At 37.4% G+C, this 8,247-nt stretch overlaps 1 non-coding gene across 1 annotated transcript; it reads left to right on the top strand.

Annotated features, from left to right (window-relative positions):
• Positions 1-1,220: 1,220 nt before the first annotated feature.
• LOC130457710 (U6 spliceosomal RNA) lies at positions 1,221-1,327 on the top strand. Its single transcript, XR_008916996.1, has one exon. It is a non-coding gene; the product is annotated as a U6 spliceosomal RNA (small nuclear RNA).
• Positions 1,328-8,247: the final 6,920 nt, after the last annotated feature.

The following is an 8,247-nucleotide window of genomic DNA, read 5'->3' as shown; positions in this document are numbered from 1 at the left end:
CATTATAATTTGATGGCATTATTACTTTATCAGGCAATTCTCTCAAAGTGTTCCCAAGAATAGCAAAATAATTGTATATCTCCCAAAATTATTCACCCAAAACAGGACATTCAGAAATACTATAGTATTGTGGTGTCAAAATTTCTCTTCGCTTCAACTTTCTGCTCTAGAAAGAGCAGAAGACATTAAGAGTCATTGAGATGCTTTCTGAGGTCTTCAGCTCAGATGCTGTGGTTAACTCCATTTTGTTCATAATCTTTCCTAATTCTTCCTTATTTCTGGTGATATGTCAGATTTCCCTGACCAGCATATTTCAAACCCCAAAGTAGATCACAGACAAATTAATATTGGAAATATTAGTTTTAAGATTATTAAACTCTGGGAAATGACTAAATAAATTATGGTATAGAAATGGAATATTAGTAAGAAATGCCAAATGTGATATTCAGACAAATTAGGGGAGACTTGTATAAACTGATATAGAATGAAATGAACAAAAGCAAGAATTTATACAACAATAAACATACATTAATTGAAAACATTAATATCTGATCAATGAAATGACCAATCATAACTCTAGAAGAGTATGCCGTGTGCCTCCCACTTCTTAACACAGAAGCAATGGACTAGAAATGCACGAGATATAGATTTTCAACTGACCAATGTGTACATTTATATTTTCTTATTTTTAATAGCATCAAACTCAAAAAGAAAGGCCGGGGATACCACTAAAACCTACATAAGGATACCTGCTGGTCAAGTATTGACTCAGAAACTCATATATCAACATTAACTATGTTCTAATAGATTTTCATTTCTTTTGCTAAATACTTCCTAATTACATTTTAATCTGGTAGGACCAGTTGTGATGCAGGAATTCAACACCTGTTTATATGAGTCAAAGGAAGAATTTTATTTTGGGGTTGGAGCTGTTACCATGGGCACATTCTTGTGCTTAATTATATCAGCTTTGGTTTCCTCCAAATAGATGGGATTAGACTTGATGATTTCTAGATCTTTTCCAGCTCTTAATCTATAATATTACGGAGCTCATTGTAAAGATAGGAAAATAAGGAGCCATAAAGGGAAAATGATTTATTTAAAACCAGAGTACTATTAAGTGTCAGAATCAAGACATAAACTGGGTCTTTTAATTTGAAATCTAGAGTTTTTTTCACCTGTACTTTGGTTTTACTATACCAAGCAAAAAACAAAAGCATGTGCTTACTTTTGCAGCACATACACTAAAATTGGAACAATATAGAGAGGATTTGCATGGTCCCTGTGTGAGGACAGTGCTCCATATTTTAAAATGTTTTACATGATTGCACATATAAAATCTACGTTAGATTGCTTATCATCTTGGGAAGGGGAAATGGAGGGGCGGAGAATTTGGAACTCAAAATTTAAAAGAAAGTTTAAAATTGCTTTTACATATAACTGGGGAGGAAAATTAAATATTATTAAATTTTAAAAAGGCAAAGGCATGAGAGTATAATGACTTACCAATATAAATATTCTAGTATTACACTTATAAAAATAATTTGTTAAAAATGCCAAGTGATGGACTTCCGGGTAATCATGGCTGCAATCTAGACGCGGCACGTTTCCTCTCCCCAGCACCGAACGAAATAGACTACATCAAAGGAGCATAAAATCACCTTTGGAGGAACAGAAGGACTCCCCAGTACCCCACAGAGGCAAAGGTACGTGGGGCTTGAACATTTCCACACTAAAATAAGAAGGAAAAGCTTGCACAGAAAAGTGAACTGAGCCGCCCTTCCCCCACCCCACCTCCCCCACTAAACCAGAGTGAGCTACCTGAACGCTCACCGGGACAGCGAGTGAGTGGGGAGCGTCTCTGTCTGGGGGGGCACTCCAGGGTCCTTGGGATCTGGGGACTGCCAGGAAAAAACGTCTCAGGGCGCTTTCACTGGAGAAGCCAGCGGACTTCGGGCGGGCTGCGCTGAACAAGGCGCACGGATTATCTGGGCGGAGCTGAATACCTGGGCTCGGAGGCTGGGAAGAACTAGTCTGAAGCAACCTAAATTCACAGAAAAACCACTCTTATAACCCAGACCCCAGACCAAAAAGGAAAGGGAAATAAAACCACCAAAGGGATGGCTCACATGGCCCAAAATCAAGCCTCCAGGAAGAAAGGGAAAAAAGTGACTATTGAAAACTTTTATGGTGGAAGTACCCAAGGGAAAGAGGAGAATGAAGAGGAAATCCAAAAAAATTCAGAACACGCCTCCCAAAATGGAAACTATCAACAAGCTCTGGAAGATCTCAAACTGGAACTTATCCAAAAGATGGAAACCTTCTGGAAAGAAAAATGGGAGAAAGAGATCAGCTGTCTGACAGATAAGACTGCTCAATTGGAAAAAGAACTCGAAGCAGCCAATACAAGGGCAGACAAGGCTGAAAAGCAAATCCAGTCCCTAATGACCAGAATTAAGGACCTCGAAGAAAGTGAGATGATAAAACAGCAAGAATCAATAAAGCAAACCCAAACAATTAATGAATTGGAAGAAAACAGAAAATATCTCACTGAGAAGGTCACGGACCTGGAGAACAGAGGAAGACGAGAAAATCTCCGTATCATCGGTCTCCCAGAAAAACCAGAGGTAAACAACAAATTGGATTTTATTCTAGAGGAGATTATAAAAGAAAATTGCCCCCACGTTCTGGAGCAAGGGGGCAAAATAGAAATAGAAAGGATTCATAGAACACCTTCTATACTAAATCCCCAAAAGACAACGCCTAGGAATGTAATTGCCAAATTCAAGAGCTTCCAAGTAAAGGAGAAAATCCTACAAGAAGCCAAGAAGAAGAGCTTCAGATACAAGGGGGCTCCCATAAGGATCACACATGACTTAGCGGCTAACACACTAAGAGACCGCAAAGCATGGAACACGATATTTAGAAAGGCAAGAGAGCTGGGTCTCCAACCAAGAATCAACTACCCAGCAAAACTGACTATATACTTCCAGGGGAAAGTATGGGCATTCAACAAAATAGAAGATTTCCAAGCATTTGCTAAGAAAAGACCAGAGCTCTGTGGAAAGTTCGATATCCAAGCACAGAAAGCAAGAGAAACATGAAAAGGTAAATATGAAAGAAAGGGAAAAGGAGATAAATCTTATCTTTCTCTTTAAGTCAAACTCTCTTCTATAAGGACTACATTTACATCTAATTATATATATTAATATGTGGGGAAAATGTTTTGTGTAACTCTCATAAATTGTATCATCATAAGAGTAGTTAGAAGAAACATGCATAGGGAAAGATTGGGGAATCAAGAAGATTTGGGGAAAGTTGGGGCAAAAAAAGGAAAAGGGAGGGGGGAACCGTGATAATACTAAGATTAACTTCAAGAAATAGGGGGGGAATCAATAGAATAAACTTTCCCATATAAAGATACACATGGGAAGGGGAGGGGAAGAACTCTCATACGAGAAGGAGAGGAAGAGAGCGTGAAGTGGAAGTACTTAAACCTTACTCTCAGTGAAATCAAATCTGAGAGGGAAGAACATCTAGATCCAGTGGGATCCTGAATTCTATCTTATCCATTAGGGCAAGAAAGAAAGGAAAATTAAGGAGGGGGAGGGGGGAGGGAGCACAAAAAGGGAGGGAAGGAGAGGGGGGAGGGGAAGGGAGCATAAAAAGGGAGGGGCTAGAAAGGGAAGCATCTCAAGGGAGGGGACTAGGGGGACTGACCTAAAGTAAATCACTGGTTCAAAAGGAGAAAGCTAAAGAAGAAAGGTCAGAACTAGGGGAAGACATCAAAATGCCAGCGAATCCACAAATAACAATCATAACTTTGAACGTGAATGGGATGAACTCACCCATAAAACGCAGACAAATAGCAGATTGGATTAGAACACAAAACCCTACCATATGTTGTCTTCAAGAAACACATATGAGACGGGTTGACACTCACAAGGTTAGAATTAAAGGGTGGAGTAAGACCTTTTGGGCCTCAACCGATAGAAAGAAGGCAGGAGTTGCAATCATGATATCTGACAAAGCCAAAGTACAAATAGACCTGATCAAAAGGGACAGGGAAGGTAAATATATTCTGCTAAAAGGAAGTATAGACAATGAGGAAATATCACTAATCAACATGTATGCACCAAATGGTATAGCATCCAAATTTTTAATAGAGAAACTAGGAGAATTGAAGGAGGAATTAGACAGTAAAACCATATTAGTGGGAGACTTGAACCAACCACTATCAAATTTAGATAAATCAAATCAAAAAATAAATAAGAAAGAGGTAAAAGAGGTGAATGAAATCTTAGAAAAATTAGAATTAATAGACATATGGAGAAAAATAAATAGGGACAAAAAAGAATACACCTTCTTTTCAGCACCACATGGCACATTCACAAAAATAGATCATACACTAGGTCATAGAAACATGGCACTTAAATGCAGAAAAGCAGAAATATTAACTGCAGCCTTTTCAGATCACAAGGCAATTAAAATATTGATCGGCAAGGGTACATGGAGACCCAAATCAAAAATTAATTGGAAATTAAATAACATGATACTCCAAAACCATTTAGTTAGAGAAGAAATCATAGAAACAATTAACAATTTCGTTGAAGAAAATGACAACGGCGAAACATCCTTTCAAACCTTATGGGATGCAGCCAAGGCAGTACTTAGAGGAAAATTCATATCCCTGAGTGCATATATTAACAAATTAGGGAGGACAGAGACCAAGGAATTGGAAATGCAAATCAAAAAACTTGAGAATGAACAAATTAAAAACCCCCAGAAGAAAACCATACTAGAGATCCTAAAAATTAAGGGAGAAATTAATAAAATAGAAAGTGACAGAACTATTGAGCTAATAAACAAGACTAGAAGCTGGTACTTTGAAAAAACAGACAAAATAGACAAAGTACTGGTTAATTTAATTAAAAAAAGGAAAGAAGAAAGGCAAATTAATAGCATCAAGGATGAAAAGGGGGATCTCACCTCAAATGAAGAGGAAATTAAGGCAATCATTAAAAACTACTTTGCCCAACTATATGGCAATAAATTTACCAATCTAGGTGATATGGATGAATATTTACAAAAATATAAATTGCCTAGACTAACAGAAGAAGAAATAGTTTTCTTAAATAATCCCATATCAGAAATTGAAATCCATCAAGCCATCAAAGAACTGCCTAAGAAAAAATCCCCAGGGCCTGATGGATTCACCAGTGAATTCTATCAAACATTCAGAGAACAGTTAACCCCAATATTACACAAACTATTCGACATAATAAGCAAAGAGGGAGTCCTACCAAACTCCTTTTATGACACAAGCATGGTACTAATTCCAAAGCCAGGCAGGCCAAAAACAGAGAAAGAAAACTATAGGCCAATCTCCCTAATGAATATAGATGCAAAAATCTTAAATAGGATACTAGCAAAAAGACTCCAGCAAGTGATTAGAAGGGTCATCCACCATGATCAAGTAGGATTCATACCAGGGATGCAGGGCTGGTTCAACATTAGGAAAACTATCCACATAATTGACCACATCAACAAGCAAACCAACAAGAATCACATGATTATCTCAATAGATGCAGAAAAAGCCTTTGATAAAATACAACACCCATTCCTACTAAAAACACTAGAAAGCATAGGAATAGAAGGGTCATTCCTAAAAATAATAAACAGTATATATCTAAAACCATCAGCTAATATCATCTGCAATGGGGATAAACTAAATCCATTCCCATTAAGATCAGGAGTGAAACAAGGATGCCCATTATCACCTCTATTATTTGACATTGTATTAGAAACACTAGCAGTAGCAATTAGAGAAGAAAAAGAAATTGAAGGCATCAAAATAGGCAAGGAGGAGACCAAATTATCACTCTTTGCAGATGACATGATGGTCTACTTAAAGAATCCTAGAGATTCAACCAAAAAGTTAATTGAAATAATCAACAACTTTAGCAAAGTTGCAGGATACAAAATAAACCCACATAAGTCATCAGCATTTCTATATAATTCCAACACAGCTCAGCAGCAAGAACTAGAAAGAGAAATCCCATTCAAAATTACCCAAGACAAAATAAAATACTTAGGAATCTATCTCCCGAGACAAACACAGGATCTATATGAACACAACTACAAAACACTTTCCACACAACTAAAACTAGACTTGAACAATTGGAAGAACATTAACTGCTCATGGGTAGGACGAGCCAATATAATAAAAATGACCATCCTACCCAAACTCATCTATCTATTTAGTGCCATACCCATGGAACTCCCAAAAATTTTTTTTACTGATTTAGAAAAAAACATAACAAAGTTCATTTGGAAAAACAAAAGATCAAGGATACCCAGGGAATTAATGAAAAAAAATACAAAGGAAGGGGGTCTTGCAGTCCCAGATCTCAGACTATATTATAAAGCAGCGGTCATCAAAACAATTTGGTACTGGCTAAGAGACAGAAAGGAGGATCAGTGGAATGGACTGGGGGCAAGCAACCTCAGCAAGACAGTATATGACAAACCCAAAGATCCCAGCTTTTGGGACAAAAATCCACTATTTCATAAAAACTGTTGGGAAAATTGGAGGACAGTGTGGGAAAGATTAGGCTTAGATCAACACCTCACACCCTACACCAAGACAAATTCAAAATGGATGAATGACTTGAACATAAAGAAAGAAACTATAAGAAAATTAGGCGAACACAGAATAGTATACATGTCAGACCTTTGGGAAGGGAAATACTTCAAAACCAAGCAAGAATTAGAAAGAATTACAAAATGCAAAATAAATAATCTGGATTACATCAAATTAAAAAGTTTTTGTACAAACAAAACCAATGTAACCAAAATCAGAAGGGTAGCAACAAATTGGGAAACAATCTTCATAAAAACCTCTGACAAGGGTTTAATTACTAAAATTTATAAAGAACTAAATCAATTGTACAAAAAATCAAGCCATTCTCCAATTGACAAATGGGCAAGGGACATGAACAGGCAATTCTCAGCCAAAGAAATCAAAACTATTAATAAGCACATGAAAAAGTGCTCTACATCTCTTATAATCAGAGAGATGCAAATCAAAACAACTCTGAGGTATCATCTCACACCTAGCAGATTGGCTAACATGACAGCTATGCAAAGTAATGAATGCTGGAGGGGATGTGGCAAAGTGGGGACATTAATTCATTGCTGGTGGAGTTGTGAATTGATCCAACCATTCTGGAGGGCAATTTGGAACTATGCCCAAAGGGCGATAAAAGACTGTCTGCCCTTTGATCCAGCCATAGCACTGCTGGGCTTGTACCCCAAAGAGATAATGGACAAAAAGACTTGTACAAAAATATTCATAGCTGCGCTCTTTGTGGTGGCCAAAAATTGGAAAATGAGGGGATGCCCCTCAATTGGGGAATGGCTAAACAAATTGTGGTATATGTTGGTGATGGAATATTATTGTGCTAAAAGGAATAATAAAGTGGAGGAATTCCATGTGAACTGGAACAACCTCCAGGAAGTGATGCAGAGCGAAAGGAGCAGAACCAGGAAAACATTATACACAGAGACTGATACATTGTGGTACAATCGAAGGTGATGGACTTCTCCATAAGCATCAATGCAATTTCCCTGAACAATCTGCAGGGATCTAAAAAAAAAAATACTACCCACAAGCAGAGGATAAACTGTGGGAGTAAAACACCGCTGAAAAGCAACTGCTCGACCACAGGGTTGGAGGAGATAAGACTGAGGAGAGACTCTAAATGAACACTATAATGCAAACTCCAACAACAGGGAAATGGGTTCGAGTCAAGAACACATGTGATAACCAGTGGAATCATGCGTCGGCTATGGGAGAGGGAAAGGCGGGGGGGGGGGGGGGGGGAGGGGGGGGGGGAGGGGAGGAAAAGAAAACGATCTTTGTTTCCAGTGAATAATGTATGAAAACGACCAAATAAAATAATATTAAAATTTAAAAAAAAAAAAAAAAAAAAAAAAAGAAATGCCTGTCACATAGGAGATACTTAATAAATGTTTATTGGAATTTATTAGAATTATTCCAATACTTAAAAAAAAAAATGCCAAGTGATAAACCAGACCCTTGACCTGTGATGGCCACATTATGGTTACAAATCCCCTATCTTGCCAAATGGCACACATCTTATCAACTACGGATTCATCTCATTTTTAAGTATGAGGAAAATGAATTTTAAAAGTGAAATTGCAAAAAAAAGGCTGTTATAACAT

This window comes from Monodelphis domestica, chromosome 2 (assembly GCF_027887165.1).
Source record: "Monodelphis domestica isolate mMonDom1 chromosome 2, mMonDom1.pri, whole genome shotgun sequence".
In the NCBI taxonomy this organism is placed as follows: Eukaryota; Metazoa; Chordata; class Mammalia; order Didelphimorphia; family Didelphidae; genus Monodelphis; species Monodelphis domestica.
Note: the sequence above shows the minus strand (reverse complement) of the source record. Positions and strands in the feature narration are given on the sequence as shown.